This window comes from Pleurodeles waltl, unplaced genomic scaffold, assembly GCF_031143425.1.
Source record: "Pleurodeles waltl isolate 20211129_DDA unplaced genomic scaffold, aPleWal1.hap1.20221129 scaffold_127, whole genome shotgun sequence".
NCBI classification, from domain to species: Eukaryota; Metazoa; Chordata; class Amphibia; order Caudata; family Salamandridae; genus Pleurodeles; species Pleurodeles waltl.
The window spans coordinates 567,122-589,079 of NW_027149833.1; the positions used below are offsets into that span (position 1 = coordinate 567,122).

The 21,958-nt window shown below is 47.7% G+C and overlaps 1 non-coding gene across 1 annotated transcript; it reads right to left on the minus strand.

Annotated features, from left to right (window-relative positions):
* Positions 1 to 13,309: 13,309 nt before the first annotated feature.
* LOC138273984 (small Cajal body-specific RNA 4) lies at positions 13,310 to 13,436 on the minus strand. Its single transcript, XR_011200356.1, has one exon. It is a non-coding gene; the product is annotated as a small Cajal body-specific RNA 4 (non-coding RNA).
* Positions 13,437 to 21,958: the final 8,522 nt, after the last annotated feature.

The window sequence follows — 21,958 nt, forward strand, 5'->3', positions numbered from 1 at the left end:
AGTCACGCCTATTTCGGTCATGTGACAACCTCCTGGCCAATCCAAGGCGTCCGTGATATCTTGGCGGCAGAGAGGTGCAACAGATGGAAGCGATATCTGCGGCCGTCATGTGAACAGTCCGGTTATCATTGATTGGCTCCCGAGGAAGAGCGAGGTTGTGATTGGATGGGCTGTGTTCGGACGCGCGCAACAGCTGGGTGTGTCTATCTCACGGAGGCTTCTGGTACCTGTAGTGGGCAGGTGATAGCCCCGTGGGTGGGACGCTCCTGGTCTGAGCAGGCTGGCCTCAGCACTGGGGGCCTTTAACTCCCCGGGTGAAGGGGGCCTTTCTCGTGCACAGTTTATACCCTGAAGCTGTAGGGCAAGTGGCTCTGGTGTGGGGTGAGACGGGCTAGGGATGTCACCCGCTTCTGTTTCATCAGCCCCTGCATTCTCATCGGAGACTTTTCTTCACAGTCTAACACATTCAGTGAGTCATATATAGTTGGGTCACTGGAATTATGCGATTGTGTTGCCACAGCAATGTTTTGCATAATTATAATTTTGCCACATAGTCCATTATTTCCCTCATATTTTGCAGATTTTAAAGAAAAAAAGATTCTGGCTCAAACAGTTAAAAGGGTAAAAAAAAAAAAAAAAATGCAGCGACCTGTGTTTCCGTGTAGTGAGAGGCCGTTTGCAAACCTGGACCGATCACTTTTTTTTATTGCTTATTGCTATATTTGGATATTAAAATTGTACTAATGACGTGGGACCAATGCCCAGACAGTGTTACTGAGTTTAAATATAACAAAATAAAGAAGTAATACTATTACAAAATGTGCTCCATTTTTTGTCTTTTCTTGCTGCATAGTTCACTAAACCCCGCCGTGTAATGTGGTCCTCTCTTGCCACATAATTATAGTGGTCCTGGTTATAGTCTTGGTTCACCTGCATTGCTCAGAACTGAACATTTTGGGATAACCACCTTTGTTAAAGGAAAGCCCAGGCATGCATTAATGGGGGTTCGACACTACGGAGATGTCTGATTTGAAATATCTGTTACTGGATCGGGTTGTCCTTTGTAACGGGTGCTCCAGATCCCAGACAGATGTGTTCACATCCCAAAACACGTTTCTCATGGTACTGAGCAGCACTTTTATTGTGCCTAGGTCATGTCCTAGACAGCGCTTTAAATGGTTAGGTACTGAATACCTGCGCGCAATTAATTTAAAATGGTGTGTACCGCACTGGTGCATTGCCCTCAGCTGCTCCACTACTGAAACCAGCCAACTGGATGCTGCCGACCCCCACCAATGCACTGTAGTACTGACCACCGGTAACTGGTACTATTCTGCAATTGGTATCATTAACACAGACACCCATATAGCGGAGACCATCAAATACCATAAACGCATGCCTGGAAAAAAAAAAAAAATAACCCCGCCACCACCCAAAAAAATTGAACTCAATTCAATACTTTATTTTCTTGAAATACGTAATGCTAAGAATCACAGAAGGATCCATCCCTCTGCTGGCTCCATGGCTTGGTGCATCCCCGGTGGGTTCAGTATGTGACCGTGGACCCAAGATTTGTTTTATGATGTAAAATGAACATTTTTGACAATTGACATTGAATTTCCCTTAGCCATCCCACTCATTCCTTCAAACAATCCCTTAAACCACAGTTCTTTGATAGGTTCTGTCCCTGTGCCTTTTGGTGCAGGACTACTGCTGCCACATGCTCCTTCAAATATAACTCACCAGATGATGGAGGACAGTTCTTTCACCACATTGGAAATGGCTTTTTGTTCTTTCTGGTGTAGTCTTTCCTCTTCGTGTGTATGTCCCTCTCCTAAAGCATGGGTGCATTACTTATATCCTTCTACTGCTCATTTTTTCAGCCTCTACTTTTTTCTGTGTGTTTCAATCAATCAATCAATCAGGGATTTGTAAAGCGCACTACTCACCCATGAGGGTCTGAAGATGCTGAGGAGGGGTGGGGTGAGAAGGTGGGGCGGAGGTGCTGCTACTGCCCGAACAGCCAGGTCTTGAGAAGTTTCCTGAAGGTAAGGAGGTCTTTGGTCTGGCACAGATAGGTGGGAAGAGTGTTCCACGTTTTGGCAGCGAGGTGCGAGAATGATCTACCGCCGGTTGTAGTTCTGCAGACGCGTGGGACGGTTGCAATGGCAAGGTCGGTGGAGCGGAGATGCCGGGTCAGGGTGTAGAAGGAAAGTCGTCTGTTGAGGTATTCTGGTCCGGTGTTGTGCAGTGCTTTGTGAGTGTGGGTGAGGAGTTTGAAGGTAATTCTCTTGTTGATTGGGAGCCAGCACAGGTTTTTCAGGTGGTCTGTGATGTGACAGTGGCGGAGGATGTCCAGGATGAGGCGTGCAGAGGCGTTCTGGATGCGTTGCAGCCTCTTCTGGAGTTTGGCCGTGGTACCTGCGTAGAGGGCATTGTCGTAGTCCAGTTTGCTGCTTATGAGGGCTTCAGTGACTGTTCTTCTGGTTTCAGTGGGTATCCATTTGTAGATCTTTCGGAGCATGCGGAGGGCGTTGAAGTAGGAGGAGGAGATGGCGTTGACTCGCTGGGTCATGGATAGTGAGGGGCCCAAGATGAATCCTAGGTTGCATGCGTGGTCGGTGAGAGTCGGAGTGGTTCCGAGAGTGGCAGGCCACCAAGATTCATCCCATGCCGAGGGGGTGGAGCCGAAGATGAGGACATCCATCTTGTCAGAATTGAGTTTGAGGCAGCTGCTCTTTATCCTTTTGTTTTCATTCCTTTGTGGAATTAGGTCTTGGCGGAGTCCTTGGTGAGGGAGAGGATCAGCTGGGTGTCGTCGGCATATGAGATGATGTTGCAGTTGTGGGATCGGGCGATATTAGCGAGCGGGGCCATGTACATGTTGAAGAGGGTCAGGCTGAGGTACGAACCCTGGGGTACGCCGCAGATGATTTCGGTGGCCTCCGAGCACTCTAGAGTGTGTCCTTTTCAGCAGTCTCTCTTTGTGTACTCCTACCTCCTCTGTCTTCCTCACACCCACAGACCCTATGCTGTCATACTGTCCCACCCGTCTGTCCCCCCCCAACCTTATATTGTTCCTGTGGCCCCTCCTGCCATTGATCTTGTTGTCACCTCCCTCACACTTGTCTTCCCCCTCCTGCCGTTGTCCTTGTTCCCAGCGCTGGCTTCGTAATACCCCTTTTTTAGTCAAAGAATACCAGAAAGAAGAGCAGGTCCTTTTCACACTACCTCTCCTTGTATTTTTCAATGAGTGCTCCTTTTCTGTAATCAGGGCTGTAAATCTTGTTATTATATTGCTAAGTTTGCTGCGCATTCAGATACATAGGTCAAATGTCAGGCAGTCTTCTGAGGGATTTATTTGACAATCTTGCTGGATACAGGGGTGGGCAGGGGTAGGAAAGAGTTTTTGTCTAGAACACAACAACATTTAAATGAACTGTGCAAGTATTTCAGAATATATCAGAATTGGCAAAGCACAAATGAAGCACAATTTTATGAATTCAGAAGTGTGTTAGAAATAGATAATTTAATATGATCAAAACAAATCAATACAATAGGTGATACAATTTCCACACATTATGATTTGTGTCCTGTATAGTTTCATTATATGTTTAATGTAATAGTAATTTCAAATTAAAATGTGTTGTATGTAATGGCATAATGCTACCACACCATGCATAATACTCTTCCTCTTCACTCTACTTTACACCACTCCACTTTAAACCATACTATTACACTGTACTCTGCACCAGTCCACTTCACTGTGTGCCATTCTACTCTACACCCTCTGCCAATGTACTCTACACCACTGCACTCTTTGTCAATGCACTCTACATCATTCCAGTCTGGCCTACTCCACTATTCTCCTCACAACTCCACTCTATGCCAGTCTGGCGTACTCCACTATACTCTGCACAACTCCACTCTACGCCACTACAATCTAAGCCACTCTGCAAAACCGCACTCTACGCCACTTCACTCTAGTCTGTACAATTCCACTCTACACCACTGCACTCTATGGCACTCCACTCTGCAGCACTGCACTCTCCTATGCACCCTTCTAATTTATACCCACTGCATTCTATGATACTGCACTGTATGCCACTATAGTCTGCCACACCCTACACCAGTCCTCGATCCACTGGAACAAGGGTGCTCGCCTTTAAACTTTTGGTGGAAATGGATCAGGCAGCTAGGGGAAGGACTGAGGCTCTCAGAGGAGCTCTTACCAGAGAAAACTTGAAGTCACCATTTTGGGTTGTCCCGAAATGCTGTATAGGAGGGTTGGACAGAGGTGGAGGAATGATGTAGCATCATAGTGTTGGCCAAGGGCATATGACCTCTAAAACTGAGAGCTAATCTGACAAATGAAAGCTGGAAATTAACCCTTAACTGTGCCCAAAGCAAAGCTTTGCCAAGAAAGAAATACAGCAAATAGAACATCAGGTAACTGGGCCTGGAGGGGGTCAATCTGGTGTATGCTGCACCAAGTGATACATTTGCCCCAAAGACAGGACGTCTTGCTGCCAAGAACACATCAACCACGTCTGGAGGAAAAACTAAATTGTTCAGCGATAGCACTCGATCACCAAGCATGAAGGTGAAGACAGGGAAGGCTCAGGAGCAGATCCCTTCCCTTAAGGGGGGCAGCCTGATTGGAGAACAGGTGCGTAAATCCAGTTGCTCCACTACCATATTCTGGTGCCCAGCCCGGAGCTACTAGGTCCACTTGTGCCCTGTCCTCTAGACCCCGCTATTCTTGAGAACTCTGGGCAGGAATGGTATCGGTTGTAGGGCTCACAGGAGTCCAAAGGTCCACTCGAGGCAGAAGGCACCGCGCAGCAAGTGCTGACATTGCATGTTTTAGACTGTTACAAGTATATGGAGCCTATGCTCTCCCCATTTGCAGAAGAGACCTTGCACCACCTCCTGGTGTAATTACCATTTGTGATCCACTAGGCCTCAATGGCTGAGCTCATCTAGTCTGGCATTCAAGAATCCTGGAAGGTGGTTCACCTCTAGGGAAATCCCTTGTTGGTTCAGTCATTTGCAGAGGCTCAAGGCTTCCTGGAACAGTGTCCATGACCCAAACCTATTTCTTGCAGTACCAAAAGGCAATGGTGTTGTCTGTGAGCATCTGTACCAGCTGAGGTGTAGCCGGGACCCCACTGGAGAACAGAGGCCTCTGATCTTCACCTCTCCTAGAAGGATGCCTCAATGACTGTCAGCTCTGGGAAAGGGGCAAAAGGGGTGTGCCACTGACCCAGTCACAGTCCAGAAACCACCACTGCAGATCTCTTCCAAAATCTGAACATGGTCAGGGAGTTCCTCTACATGTCAGGCTCACTGGGAATTCAAACCCCAATGCAGAGCACACATATGCCTCCTCACGTGCTCGACCAGCACAGTAAAGGGGGCCATCAGTCCCAGCAGACACAGAATTGACTGCACTGAAATCCAGGACTGAGACTGACATATGGAATCATAACCTGAGTGTCCTGGACTATTTCCTAGGCGAAATACATGTTGATAGCGAACCCCAAAGATGACAGATTTGCAGCTATCTGGAGGTGGTTGACAAATACCTGGGGCAAACCTTTCTTCAAAAACCTACTATCGATGTAGGGGAAGACCGTCAGTCCAGACCTCCAAAGAGGAGCTGCAACCACTGCACCACCACTTTCATGAACGCCCAAGATACTCTGAACACCAAAAGGAAGCACAGTGAACTAGAAATGCTGCTGTCCTATCACGAATTGCAGACAGCACTGACGAGCCTGCACTAAAGTAATATGAAAATAGGCAGCCTGTAGGTCCAACACTACGTGAGCAATCGGAACTTGTCCTTCTGGAGGAAGGTGTTGAGAGGGAGTAAATCTAAAATAAAACTGAGCCCTTCACCCTTCTTTTGGGGCCAGAAAGTAGCAGAAGAACAAGTTACTTACCTTCGGTAACGCATTATGTGGTACAGACTCAATCTGGCTGCAGACTCCTTACCTTTGAATTTCCCAGGCATCGGACTGGATTCAGAAGATTTTTGCATGACCAGTACCCCTAGGCACCATCGGGTGGCTCTTTTTGGGTTGTAGGAAAGGACCCTTGTTTTGGCATGGTTACCCCACTTTTTGCCTGCTGTCAGTAGGCTTTGACGGTTTTCACTGGATTCTGCTAACCAGGACCCCAGTGATAGTGCTCTCACACTATAAATTTGGTTGCCTAGGAATTTACACACCCCACAATTTGCATACTGGTGCCCCCATCTAAGTCCCTAGTGTAAGGAAATGCTTCCTTGGCATGGTTACCCCCTGAGTTTTTGCCTTTTGCTGATGCCAAGTTATGATTGAAAGTGTGCTGGGACCCTGCAAACCAGGCCCCAGCACCAGTGTTCTTTCCCTAAACTGTACCTTTGTCTCCACAATTGGCACAACCCTGGCACTCAGGTAAGTCCCTTGTAACTGGTACCCCTGGTAACAAGGGCCCTGATGCCAGGGAAGGTGTCTAAGGGCTGCAGCATGTTTTATGCCACCCTAGGGAGCCCTCACTCAGCACATGCACACTGCTTGCCAGCTTGTGTGTGCTGGTGGGGAGAAAATGACAACGTCGACATGGCACTCCCCTCAGAGTGCCATGCCAACCTCACACTGCCTGTGGCATAGGTAAGTCACCCCTCTAGCAGGCCTTACAGCCCTAAGGCAGGGTGCACTATACCACAGGTGAGGGCATATGTGCATGAGCACTATGCCCCTACAGTGTCTAAGCAAAACCTTAGAGATTGTAAGTGCAGGGCTGTAGGAAGATGGCTCTGTATATACTATTTCAAAGTAAGAAATAGTGTGCACAGAGTCCAAGGGTTCCCCTTAGAGGTAAGATAGTGGCAAAAAGAGATAATTCTAATGCTCTATTTTGTGGTAGTGGGGTCGAGCAGTAGGCTTATCAGAGGGTAGTGGTAAGCACCTGCACCCAGTACAGGCTTTGTTCGTGGCCACGGAGTGACAAAGGCACTCTCCCCCTGTGGCCAGGAACATGTCTGGTGTGTGGCAGGTTGGCAGAAACTAGTCAGCCTACACTGGAAGTCGGGTATGTTTTCAGGGGAATCTGTCATACATCAACTCCACAGGACCATAATGGCTACACTGAAAACTTGGAAGTTTGGTATCAAACTTCTCAGCACAATAAATGCACACTGATGCCAGTGTACATTTTATTGTGAAATACACCCAGAGGCCATCTTAGAGATGCCCCTGAAAACATACCAACTTCCAGTATGGGCTGACTAGTTTTGCCAGCCTGCCACACACCAGGCATGTGGCTGGCCACATGGGGAGAGTGCCTTTATCACTCTGTGGCCAGGAACAAAGCCTGTACTGGGTGGAGGTGCTCTCACCTCCCCCTGCAGGAACTGTAACACCTGGTGGTGAGCCTCAAAGGCTCACCCCCTTTGTTACAGCGCCACAGGGCATCCCAGCTAGTGGAGATTCCCACCCCTCCGGCCACTGCCCCCACTTTTGGCGGCAAGGCTGGAGGAGATAATGAGAAAAACAAGGAGGAGTCACTGGCCAATCAGGACAACCCCTAAGGTGTCCTAAGCTGAGGTGACTCTGGCTTTTAGAAATCCTCCATCTTGTAGATGGAGGATTCCCCCAATAGGATTAGGGATGTGACCCCCACCCCACCGGGAGGAGGCACAAAGAGGGTGTAGCCACCCTCAGGGTTAGTAGCCATTGGCTACTAACCTCCCAGACCTAAACACACCCCTAAATTGAGTATTTAGGGGCCCCCAGAACCTAGGAAGATAGATTCCTGTAACCCGAAGACAAAGAAGGACTGCTGACCTGAAGCCCTGCAGAGAAGAGAAGAGACACCAACTGCTTTGGCCCCAGCCCTACCGGCCTGTCTCCCCACTTAGAGAAAAACTGCACCAGCGACGCATCCCCCAGGGTCTAGCGACCTCTGAAGCCTCAGAGGACTACCCTGCATCTAAAAGGACCAAGAAGCTCCAGAGAACAGCGGCCCTGTTCAACAAACCTGCAACTTTGCAACAAAGAAGCAATTTTTAAAGACCACACGTTTCCTGCCGGAAGCATGAGACTTTCCACTCTGCACACAACGCCCCCTGGTCGACCTGCGGAAAATTAATTCTACAGGGAGGACTCCCCGGTGACTGCTAGTCCGTGAGTAGCCAGAGTTGACCCCCCTGAGCCCCAAAAGTGACGCCTGCAGAGGGAATCCAGAGGTTCCCCCTGACCGCGACTGCCTGTTTCAAGGAACCCAATGCCTGGAAAACACACTGCACCCGCAGCCCCCAGGACCTGAAGGAACTGAACTCCAGGGCAGGAGCGACCCCCAGGCAGCCCTCTTCCTAGCCCAGGTGGTGGCTACCCCGGGGAGCCCCCCACTTGCCTGCCTGCATCATTGAAGAGACCCCCGGGGCTCCCCATTGAATCCTATTGCAAACCCGCAGCCTTTTTGCACTCTGCACCCGGCCGCCCCTGTGCCGCTGAGGGTGTACTTTCTGTGCCTGCTTGAGTCCCCCCGGTGCCCTACAAAACCCCCCTGGTCTGCCCCCCAAAGTCACGGTTACTTACCTGCTGGCAGACTGGAACCAGGGCACCCCTATTTCCATTGAAGCCTATGTGTTTTGGGCACCACTTTGACCTCTGCACCTGACCGGCCCTGAGCTGCTGGTGTGGTAACTTTGGGGTTGCCTTGAACCCCCAACGGTGGGCTACCTTGGACCCAACTTTGAACCCTGTAAGTGTTTTACTTACCTGTGAACCTAACAAATACTTACCTCCCCCAGGAACTGTTCATTTGTGCAGTGTGTCCATTTTTTTAATAGCTTATTGCCATTTTGCCAAATCTCTGCATGCTACTGTGATGATTCAAAGTTCCCAAGATACCTGAGTGAAATACCTTTCTTTTAAAGTATTGTTTGTAAATCTTGAACCTGTGGTTCTTAAAATAAAGTAAGAAAATATATTTTTCTATATAAAAACCTATTGGCATGGAGTAACTCTTTGAGTGTGTGTTCCTCATTTATTGCCTGTGTGTGTCCAACAAATGCTTAACACTACCCTCTGATAAGCCTACTGCTCGACCACACTACCACAAAATAGAGCATTAGAGTTATCTCTTTTTGCCACTATCTTACCTCTAAGGGGAACCCTTGGACTCTGTAAATGCTATTTCTTACTTTGAAATAGTACATACAGAGCCAACTTCCTACACATATCCTTTCACAAACCTCCTATAGTAACCAGTCAAGCCAAGGAATGCCCTGACATGAGTCTGGGTTTTTGGACCTACCCAGTCCAGAATAGTCTGGATCTTGGGTTGGAGTGGCTGAACTTGGCCTCTACCTACAAGGTGTCCCAAGTAAACCACAGTACCCTGCCCTACCTGACATTTAGATGCATTGATAGCGAGGCCTGCTGCTTGCAGGGCCTGCAAAACCTTCTTCAGGTGGACCAGGTGATCCTGCCAGCTGGAGCTAAAGACAGCAATATCACCAAGATAAGCTGCACTAAAGGACTCCACGCCAGCAAGGACTTGATTCACCAACCTTTGGAAGGTGGCAGGGGCATTCTTTAAGTGAAAGGGCATCACAGTAAACTGGTACTGGCCATCAGGTGTAGAGAATGCTGTTTTCTCTTTTGCTCCTGGTGCCATTCTTATTTGCCAGTACCCTGCTGTCAAGTCAAAGGTACTCAAGTATTTGGCAGCACCCAATTTGTCAATTAACTCATCTGCTCTTGGGATGGGATGATCATCTGTCTTCGTGACAGAATTAAGCCCTCTGTAGTCCACACAGAACCTCATCTCTCTCTTGCCATCTTTTGTGTGAGGTTTGGGGACTAAGACCACTGGGCTAGCCCAGGGACTGTCAGAGTGCTCAATTACTCCCAACTCCAGCATCTTGTGGACTTCCACTTTCATGCTTTCCTTAACTTGATCAGACTGTCTAAAAATGTTGTTTTTGACAGGCATGCTGTCTCCAGTGTCCACATCATGGGTACACAGGTGTGTCTGACCAGGGGTTAGGGAAGAGAGCTCAGCAAACTGCAGGAGGACATGCCTACAGTCAGCTTGCTGTTGGCCAGAGAGGGTGTCTGAGTAGACCACTCAATCTACTGAGCCATCTTTAGGGTCAGAGGAGAGGAGATCAGGGCGAGGCTCACTCTCTGCTTCCTGGTCCTCATCTGTAACCATTAACATGTTTACATCTGCCCTGTCATGAAAGAGTTTGAGGCGGTTCACATGGATCACCCTTTTGGGGGTCCTGCTAGTGCCTAGGTCTACCAGGTAGGTGTCTGACTCTTTCTCTCTAGCACTGGGTAAGGGCCACTCCATCTGTCCTGATGTGCCCTGGGAGCCACAGGCACCAGAACCCAGACTTTCTGCCCTGGCTGAAACTCAACCATAGCAGCCTTTTGGTCATACCACATCTGGAGTTGTTGGCTGGCCTCAAGTATTTTGCTTGCCTTTTCCATGGACTCTGCCCCCCTTGAACATAGGCCTAGTACATAGTCCACCACATCTTGTTTAGGCTCATGGAGAGGTCACTCCCAGCTTTCTTTTACAAGAGCCAGTGGTCCCCTAACAGGATGGCCAAACAAAAGTTCAAAGGGGGAAACCCCTACTCCCTTCTAAGACACCTCTCTGTAGGCGAAAAACAGGGATGGCAAGAGGACATCCCATCTACTTTTGAGTTTTTCAGGGAGCCCCATGATCATGCCCTTCAATGTCTTGATAAATCTTTCCACAAGTCCATTGGTTTGTGGATGGTATGGTGTGGTGTATTTGTAAGTCACCCCACTCTCATTCCACATATGTTTCAGGTAAGCTGACATGAAGTTGGTACCTCTGTCAGAAACCACCTCCTTAGGAAATCCAACTCTGGTAAAAATACCAATGAGTGCTTTGGCTACTGCAGGGGCAGTAGTGGACCTAAGGGGAATTGCTTCAGGGTACCTAGTGGCATGATCCACTACCACTAGGATATACTGATTCCCTGATGCTGTGGGAGGTTCAAGTGGACCCACTATATCCACTCCCACTCTTTCAATGGGGACCCCCACCACTGGAAGTGAAATGAGGGGAGGCTTTGGGTGGCCACCGGTCTTACCACTGGCTTGACAGGTGGCACAGGAGGAACAAAACTCCTTCACCTTCTGGGACATGTTGGGCCAACAGAAATGGTTGACTAACCTCTCCCATGTCTTGGTTTGTCCCACATGCCCAGCAAGGGGAATGTCATGGGCTAAGGTCAGAATTAACTCCCTAAACACCTGCCTGAGGCACTACCACTCTCCTAGTGGCACCAGGTTTTGGATCTCTTACCTCAGTGCAAAGGAGTCCATCTTCCCAATAGACCCTGTGGGTCCCACTGACATTTCCTTTTGTTTCCTCAGCAGCTTGCTGCCTAAGGCCTTCAAGAGAGGGACATGTTTCTTGCCCCTTCCACAGTTGTTCCCTTGTGGGTCCGCCTGGGCCCAAGAGCTCAACCTGATACGGTTCTAACCCCATAGGCTCAGTTCCCTCATTTTCTCCCCATCAGCACATACAAGCTGTGAAGCAGTGTGCATGTGCTAAGTGAGGGGTCTCTAGGGTGGCATAAGGCATGCTGCAGCCCTTAGAGACCTTGGTACCAGGGATACCAGTTACAAGGGACTTACCTGAGTGCCAGGGTTGTGCCAATTGTGTAGACAAAGGTACAGTTTAGGTAAAGAGTAAGAACACTGGTGCTGGGGCCTGGTTAGCAGCATCAAAGCACACTTTCAAATCATAACTTATTATCAGCAAAGGCAAAAGGTTTGGGGGTAACCATGCCAAGGAGGCATTTCCGTACAGACAACTAAAATACAGCCAAATGGCCGCCAAAGGACCGCCAAAAGACAGCCAAATGGCCGCCAAAGGACCGCCAAAAGACAGCCAAATGGCCGCCAAAAGACTTCTGGCCTGGTCTGGAAGTTCACAAGCTAGGATACCCGATGAAGTGTCAAATGAGCCTTGCTCCTCTAATTGGAAATATTAGTATACTGTGGCCTGGCTCTGTGGTATGCACACCTGGCATGTGACAGCCTCCTGTACCCATATATAAATTTACTTAGAACCATGCTGGCCTCTCAACCCTTTCAAAGGCTTTTTTGGCCTGCAACATGGGAAGATGCACAGGGTGAAAGCACAGAACTGCACTGGACTAGATTACTCAGAATCTTAAACAGGCTTGGTGTTGAACATTAATCTTATCCTAGGGGCTCAATACACAATATGCAATGCAAGAGAGCGAGCTCCACAAAAGAAAACTATGATGCAGACCGGCTCACAGTTCAACATTCAAAGCCCGTATTCTGTAGGAATTATGCTCACCGTGACATCCAGATGAGGCCCTGGAACCATTTCTCTCTGGGAGTTCGGTTTTTATGCCCATAAGAGGTGGAATGGACGAAGACATTACGTTCCTGTCAGCAAAAACAAAAATGTTACTGAAAAAAGCGATACCCATGATTTCAAGAAGCAAAAATATTATTTTCTGGTACACCCACAGCCTACTGGAAGCCTAGTCCTCCTTCTGAATTTTACACAGAAGTTTAGCCCCTCAAGTACACAGAAATGTGTGTGGAGGGGCAGAGGGAAAATAAACAAGTCCAAGAAATAAACCACCACACAAAGCACCATCTTCACCCCTTGACCTTTCATCACCAAGTACTGCCTGTAACTATCTTTCTCTACAGATAAATCTAGGCTTGCCAGGTTACTGATTGATCTTCCAGTTCACAGATTTAATGAAAAGTATGCATTTTGGTGCAAGTTGGATCTGTACTGAAAGTTTGTCTGTGGTCGGTAACACCAAAACTGTGAGCATCAAGAGCTACTGAAATAGTGTGGGGTCCTGCTTTCTAATGTGGGCAGAATTTTGCTTACACTTGAAAGCATTCAACTTTGTGTCCATATTGTATTAAGGTGTCTTTCAGAGGGCAATTCGTTTTTTTTTACAGTTTTGGTAATATCGGTCTTATTAGCAAGCTGCAAAAAAAGACTTTCACGTAACAGATGGACTTCTTTCACCTGATGTACCCACAGAAAGGATACAATAAGACATATTGGCGTGGGTGCTATAACATCGCCCATACTAGACGTCACTCCAACGGTGCCCACAGGAAATGTAGAACACTGTCGGAAGCTAGATTACTATCCCTCGCCCCAGTGATCGCACTGAAAGAATTCTCCCACTGTTCAAAGCCAACCCAGCCATGATGCATACTGCCACTAGAGCGCAACAACAATGAGCAAATGAGAACAGGGCAAATGTAGGAAGTAGTAACACGTCACTAGCTCTTCTTGAAACTGACAGTTCTTTACTTCCCTTTACTCTAGGGAGATAGTATCAGCAGAGCCTTACTTCATAGGCCCAACCTTCTTAATCCTCCATTAACACAAACATTGGCTGTAGCTTTAGGGAGGATTTATTACAGAATCTGACAAAATACAATTTTATAATTCCGAAGGATTTTACTCAGGAGGATTCGGAAACCTGAAAGCCAACTGTCCTCATAAGGATAAAAATACACAAAATAACATATGGAAATAGTTTATTAATTTCCGAACGCTATCTCAGAAAACTTACTGAATATCATATCAATTTACCTCACAGTTACCATTGATCACACCTGCCAATTAGTAGCTCAGATATCCCAATGTTAATATGCTTGATCATGTGTTCCCATTAGTAGTGACTATGACTGAGCGCAGCATCTAACCATTCAGCAAGTTACAAGTCGCAGGGTTCTTTACGTAATGCCCCATGAACTGATCGTTCATATGCCTGGAAGTGTGTCCCGCTCCCCACTCTGGTGCATCAAAGCTTTTCATATGAAACAAATCAAAGACGTGCTTCCGGGCACAAATTAAGTAAAAACCCTAAATATGTTAAACCTTGTAAATGCCTATGTAGGCATGGATTAATCCCCATTACTTGACTCAGTTATTAAACTGCACCCAAGAAGATCATAGAATTCGGTAAATGAGCACAGAGTATTACAAACTGAGAATTTTACTATTAGGTGAAAAACAGTAACTAGATTGTGCCACAGCAGCGCCAGAAGACGATAGGAAGAGAAATTAACCTTAACACTGGATAGAGCTGCTGAGATGAACGACCTAGAACAGATTGACAATCCATTTATTCAGTTGTCCCTTTTAGTTATTTTGGACCGTGAGGGCAGACGGGGCGCGTTGAGGATCAAGAAAGTCGGCTTGATCAAATCAGAAATCCTCATGAGGCAGTACAATATTTAGGGTGCACTGAATTAATCCTTGCAAAAAGTTTTCAGAATGGCAAGTTTCTTCAGCCCCATCATGCTAAGCCTTCAAAAAACATCAATGTAGGTTTAAAAACTAACAAACCAGCGAGAACACCAATGTAAATAATTTAATAGGCAAAAATGGAATACAAGAACATTAATGGACTGTTGAGTGGCCATCCTTGCACCTATTCTACGGGCTGATGTGAAAATTAGCCTCCATGAAAAAGCTCTACAACAACCTTATTCAGATGAAAATAAAGCAGACCTACTAATACCTCATATGCATGCATATCTTCACTGAAGATCTAGCAGCAAGTCAATCCATAGATTGAAGGTTTAAAAAAAGCACATTGTTAAATAGGCAATCATGCCACTTCCCAGTGAGTACATTCCCTGACAAAGCCACTGCCATATATTCTGAGTGCTCTACAGAAAGGCTTTATAACTTATTCAAGCCTCAGGAAATGTAGGACAATAAGTCATCAGTATTGCTTTCATCTCTAAAGAGCCACTTGGTGCAACCAGAAGCAACTGAAAACCTTCGAGGCACTCTGGGCATCCAAGAAGAAATTCACAGCTAAGGCACTGTTAGAGAGACCCAAGGGATCATCAAATGGGGATTCTGATGTAGAAATGGACTGTCAATAGTGGGAATTGAGATATAAGAACCCAGTCGCTTAATATGGAAAACCAGTGCTAGGTCTCGACCCTGAAGGAAGCAGGATGGTGGAGCTGCTAGCAAATGGTCATGTACTCCTTGCCACGGTGCCATCCAGGACTAAGACCCATATCGAAAAATCATATCGCAAAAGAAACTTCTTTTTTCCAACTCCATTCACCATTAAAAGGGAAGTCAGTGCTTAATTTGTGCTTGTTGTTTCCGGTGCTAAGCACCGGCTGTAGGAGGCTGGCTTGGCTTGTAGTGGGTACCAAGGGGTACTTACACTCTGTACCAGGTCCAGTTATCCCTTATTAGTGTAGAAGAGGTGTTTCTAGCAGCTTAGGCTGATAGAAGGTAGCTATAGCAGAGCAGCTTAGGCTGAACTAGGAGACATGCAAAGCTCCTACTATACCACTGGTGTCATATGCACAATATCATAAGAAAACACAATACACAGATATACTAAAAATAAAGGTACTTTATTTTTATGACAATATGCCAAAAGTATCTCAGTGAGTACCCTCAGTATGAGGATGCCAAATATACACAATACATATGTACAAAATACCAAAATTATGCAGTAATAGCAAAAGGAAGTAATGCAAGCAGTGTAAAGTTACAATAGATTGCAATGGGAGCACATAGGTATCGGGGCAACACAAACCATATACTCTAAAAGTGGAATGCGAACCACGAATGGACCCCAAACCTATGTGAGCTTGTAGAGGGTCGCTGGGACTGTAAGAAAACAGTGAGGGTTAGAAAAATAGCCCACCCCAGACCCTGTAACCTAGGTGTAAAGTGCACCTACAACCCCCAGAGAGCACAGAAGTCGTGATAGGGGGATTCTGCAAGGTAAACCAACACCAGCAAAGCAACAACAGTGGATTTCCAGACCTGAGTACCTGTGAAACAAGTCCAAGAGTCGCGACAGTGTCAAGAGTGGGCAGGAGCCCAGGAAATGCCAGCTGAGGGTGCAAGGAAGCTGCCACCGGATGGAAGAAGCTTGGTGTTTTGCAAGAACGAAGAGGACTAGGAACTTCCCCTTTGGAGGATGGATGTCCCACGTCGTGAAGAAGCTTGCAGAGGTGGTCCCACGCAGAAAGACCGCAAACAAGCCTTGCTAGATGCAAGGGTCGCGGTTAGGGTTTTTGGATGCTGCTGTGGCCCAGGAGAGACCAGGATGTCGCCACTTGGATGAGGAGACAGAGGGGCGCCCTGCAAGTCAGGGAGCCCTCACAGAAGCAGGCAGCACCCGCAGAAGTACCGGATCAGAGGAGTGAACCGGAGTCCACACGAAGTCAGAAAAGGGAGTCCCACGACGCCGGAGGACAACTCAGAAAGTTGTGCACTGCAGGGTAGAGTGTCGGGGACCCAGGCTTTGCTGTGCACGAAGGAAATCCTGGAAGACTGCACAGGAGCCGGAGAAGCTGCAAATCACGCGGTACCCAGCAATGCAGTATAGCTTGGGGAGGCAAGGACTTACCTCCACCAAACTTGGACTGAAGAGTCACTGGACTGTGGGAGTCACTTGGACAGAGTTGCTGAGTTCCAGGGACCACGCTCGTCGTGCTGAGAGGGGACCTAGAGGACCGGTGATGTAGTCTTTTGTTGCCTGCAGTTGCAGGGGGAAGATTCCGTCGACCCACAGGAGATTTCTTCAGAGCTCCTGGTGCAAGAAGGAGGCAGGCTACCCCCAGAGCATGCACCACCAGGAAACAGGCGAGAAAGCCGGCAGGATGAAGCGATACAAGGTTGCAGTCGTCGTCTTTGCTACTTTGTGGCAGTTTTGCAGGCGTCCTGAGCAGTCAGCGGTCGATCCTTTGGCAGAAGGTGAAGAGGGAGATGCAGGGGAACTCTGGTGAGCTCTTGCATTCTGTATCTGAAGAATTCCCCAAAGCAGAGACCCTAAATAGCCAGAAAAGGAGGTTTGGCTACCTAGGAAGGAGGATAGGCTCTTACCTTTCTTACTAGCCTATCAGAAGGAGTCTCTGACGTCACCTGCTGGCCCTGGCCACTCAGAGCAGTCCAGTGTGCCAGCGCACCTCTGAATCCAAGATGGCAGAGGTCTGGGGCACGCTGGAGGAGCTCTGGGGAGTGGTCACTCCCCTTTTCTTTGTCCAGTTTCGCGCCAGAGCAGGGCTGGGGGATCCCTGAACCGGTGTAGACTGGCTTATGCAGAGATGGGCACCATCTGTGCCCAATCAAAGCATTTCCAGAGGCTGGGGGAGGCTACTCCTCCCCAGCCCTGACACCTTTTTCCAAAGGGAGAGGGTGTAACACCCTCTCTCTGAGGAAGTCCTTTGTTCTGCCTTCCTGGGCCAAGCCTGGCTGGACCCCAGGAGGGCAGAAACCTGTCTGAGGGATTGGCAGCAGCAGCAGCTGCAGTGAAACCCCGGGAAAGGTAGTTTGGCAGTACCCGGGTCTGTGCTAGAGACTCGGGGGATCATGGAATTGTGCTCTCACCGTTAATTGCAGCAGCCGCGTGTTTAAGAGGAGGACTTTGAGCACCGGAACGTTTTAATTTACGAATTAAGCGCTGAGGGAAGTAGTGAAGCAGCATGTACAAGTTTGGAAGGAGTAGAACCGTAGACGCAGTCACTGGTATTACCAATAGATAAGAGGTATGCCTAGAGATTAATAATGGGAGAAAGTTTGCTATTTCTTCCTTACTTTTGCCTGCCATGTTCGACACTCAACAGAAATGCGCCCATAGAAAAAAATCCAACCATTAATATAATAATAATCAAGTACATTTTATACATTATGTTCAGAAACATGCTTACAATATGAAAAAGAGGATGAACATTGAGCAAGACAATTTCACATTTTGGCAATATTTCAAACTTTGTTTTGCTGAAATGACGAAAAGCAAGAAACTATGGAAGCAAAACACATATATAAAGGCTCAAGTCACTGTTTAAATGTGCGGGCCTTTAGTGAGGTCAAAACTATTGTATCAAAGGGTAGGATCCTTCAATTTTCTGCGATTCAAGAATTTGTGAAATGAAATATGCATTTGCATTCCTATAAAATACTCTAATTTCACCTGAATAACTCACAGCAAATCATACAGGAACACCTTCCATATACATGTGAAGAAGGTGCTTTTAAGGCATGTTTCCGGAAGGGTGGGCAGTTTAGAAACAAAACTCACTCCAGAGATTTAGGACATGTCAGTAAGAAATGCAAAATAAAACTGGGTGGTCAGGTAGCTAAGTTCCATAAGTACAGTCTTCAAACTGCCCATACTTTCAAGAGCCCTATAGTGTAATGGTTTACTATACTTTAGCAAAGGGTCAATGCTTTATGTGCAAACATACCTGTCCTTCTCTCTCTCCTTGCTTTGGGAACCACCTCTCTTCTTGTCACCTCCGCTGGCACCTCGCTGGTCTGGGAAGCCTGTACCTAAATTAGTCATATGAATGGGTCCATGCTATGAGCAGAAAAACACACATTAGCATTAGCGACTCTACAATAATTACTTACGGTCCACCTCCTCAATGTCACTGTGGCACCACTTCGCAATACACAAGCAGTAATTCTGCCTTGGGTGTGGGTATTAATCACCCCATTCAAGTGTGGGGATATGAAAATGCAAAACTGGGTAGGTGAGCAATGAAATCTCCGCCTACCCATTAAAAAACGCACAATAAGGTTATAGGGTTTTAAGAAAATGGAAGAGAGTCTCCTCGAACGTTACAAAGGACATTTGGGGAAAATGGGAGATGCTCTGCTGAGTAAGACAAGCACTATATGGAGTGGCTGTAGCTAGCTTGGATAAATACTGTGTAAGGAAATGCCTCCTTGGCATGGTTAACCCCTAACTTTTTGCCTTTGCTGATGCTAAGTTAGGATTTAAAGTGTGCTGGCACCCAGCACCAGTGTTCTTTCCCTAAACTGTACCTTTGTCTCCACAATTGGCACAACCCTGGCACTCAGGTAAGTCCCTTGTAACTAGTACCCCTGGTACCAAGGACCTTGGTGCCAGGGAAGGTCCCTAAGGGCTGCAGCATGTCTTATGCCATCCAAGGGGCCCCTCACTCAGCACACTGCCACACAGCTTGTGTGTGCTGGTGGGGAGAAAGTGACTAAGTTGACACGGCACTCCCCTCAGCGTGCCATGCCAACCTCACACTGCCTGTGGCATAGGTAAGTCACCCCTCTAGCAGGCCTTAGAGCCCTAAGGGAGGGTGCACTATACCACAGGTGAGGGCATAGCTGCATGAGCAATATGCCCCTAGAGTGTCTAAGTCTATTCTTAGAAATTGTAAGTACAGTGTGGCCATATTAAGTATAAGGTCTGGGAGTTTGTAAAAAACGAACTCCACAGCTCCATAATGGCTACACTGAATACTGGGAAGTTTGGTATTAAACCTCTCAGAATAATAAACCCACACTGATGCCAGTGCTGGATTTATTAAAAAATGCACGCAGAGGGCATCTTAGAGATGCCCCCTGTATTTTACCCAATCTTTCAGTGCAGGACTGACTGGTCTGTGCCAGCCTGCTGCTGAGAGATGAGTTTCTGACCCCCTGGGGTGAGGGCTTTTGTGCCCTCTGAGGCCAGAAACAAAGCCTGCTCTGGGTGGAGGTGCTTAACACCTCCCCCTTGCAGGAACTGTAACACCTAGCAGTGAGCCTCAAAGGCTCAGGCTTCATGTTACAATGCCTCCAGCTAGTGGAGATGCCCCCCCCCCCCCCCCCGGACACAGCTCCCACTTTTGGCAGCAAGTCCAGGGGAGATAATGAGAAAAACAAGGAGGAGTCACCCACCAGTCAGGACAGCCCCTAAGGTGCCCTGAGCTGAGGTGACCCCTGCCTTTAGAAATCCTCCATCTTGGTTTTGGAGGATTCCCCCAATAGGATTAGGGATGTGCCCCCCTCCCCACAGGGAGGAGGCACAAAGAGGGTGTAGCCACCCTCAAGGACAGTAGCCATTGGCTACTGCCCTCCCAGACCTAAACACACCCCTACATTCAGTATATGGGGGCTCCCCAGATCCCAGGAAATCAGATTCCTGCAACCTGAAGAAAGAAGGACGACTGCTGACCTACAAGCCTGCAGAGAAGGAGGAAGACGACAACTGCTTTGGCCCCAGCCCTACCGGCCTGTCTCTAACTTCGAAAACCTGCTCCAGCGACGCATCCGACAGGCACCAGCAACCTCTGAAGCCTCTGAGGACTGCCCTAGACTAAAGGACCAAGAAACTCCTGTGAACAGCAGCCCTGTTCAAAACCTGCAACTTCTTTGCAACAAAGAAGCAACTTCCAAAGACTTCACGTTTCCCGCCAGAAGCGTGAGACTTCCCACTCTGCACCCGACGCCCTAGCTCGAGATCCAGGGAACAAACACCTCAGGGAGGACTCCCCGGCGACTGCGAGCCCGTCAGTAACCAGAGACGATCCCCCTGAGCCTCCACAGCGATGCCTACAGAGAGAATCCAGAGGCTCCCCCTGACCGTGACTGCCTGTAGCAAGGGACCCGATGCCTGGAACAAACACTGCACCCGCAAGCCCCCACGACCTGAAGGAACCGAACTTCAATGCAGGAGTGACCCCAGGAGACCCTCTGCCTTGCCCAGGTGGTGGCTGTCCCGAGAAGCCCCCCCTGTGCCTACCTGCACCGCTAGAGTGACCCCCGGGTCCCTCCATTGTTTCCTACCTGAAACCCGACACCTGCTTTGCACACTGCACCCGGCCGCCTCTGTGCCGCTGAGGGTGTGTTTTGTGTGCCTACTTGTATCCCCCCCAGTGCTCTACAAGTCCCCCTGGTCTGCCACCGAGGACGCAGGTACTTACCTGCTGGCAGACTGGAACCGGAGCACCCCTGTTCTGCATAGGCGCCTGTGTGTTTTGGGCACCTCTTTGACCTCTGCACCTAACCAGCCCTGAGCTGCTGGTGTGGTAACTTTGGGGTTGCCTTGAACCCCAACGGTGGGCTACCTTTACTTACCTCCTAATATAACCTTTACTTAGCTCCCCCAGGAACTGTTGATTTTTGCACTAGGTATCCACTTTGAAAATAGCTTATTGCCGTTTTTACAAAGACTGTACATGATATTGCTTTTATTCAACGTTCCTAAAGTATCTAAGTAAAGTACCTTACATTTAAAGTGTTTAATGTAAATCTTGAACCTGTGGTCCTTAAAATAAACTAAGAAAATATATTTTTCAATATAAAAACCTATTGGCCTGGAATGGTCTTTGAGTGTGTGTCCCTCATTTATTGCCTGTGTGTGTACAACAAATGCTTAACACTATCCTCTGATAACCCTACTGCTCGACCACACTACCACAAAATAGAGCATTAGAATGATCTACTTTTGCCACTATCTTACTTCTATGGGGAACCCTTGGACTCTGTGCACACTATTTCTTACTTTGAAACAGTATATACAGAGCCAACTTCCTGCATATGGTGATTAGCCCCCCACAATGATTTTCACTCTAAAAGGGTAGCAGATGTCCTACGAGGAAAGCTAAAGTTCAGAATAAATCATAACTGCTATATTTGGTTTGGGTAAACAACCAGAATCATTTAAATACTACTTTTAATGCTACTAAAATTCCAATTCAGTGGTGATGTCGAATTTGTAATAAATATTTAGAAAAGTGAAATTTTTAAAAGTTAGACTTTGCCTGACCCTAGAGTGGACTTATTAGCATTACCCTGGCAATAGCTGGCCCATCAGCAATTCGCCTTAATGAGTTGTGCAACTGCTCAGAAAGTGGCTAAGTTTTTTTTGTCAGGACTTGTTGGTGGCTCCTATCCGCTCAGAAAGAGCAGTTGTTCATGGTTTAGAAACTTCATAACTTGAAAGGGACCAGGGTGAAACGTGTTCAATCATAGTCCAGCAGACAGGGAGACCAAGGGAAAAGGCCATTTAATTACCGGGCTCCAGTCCAGTTGAAAGAGGGGTGGGTGGTGCTGGTCCCAGAAAGAGTTTGGTGATCCCGAGGATCAAAGGACAGTCATAACCACATAT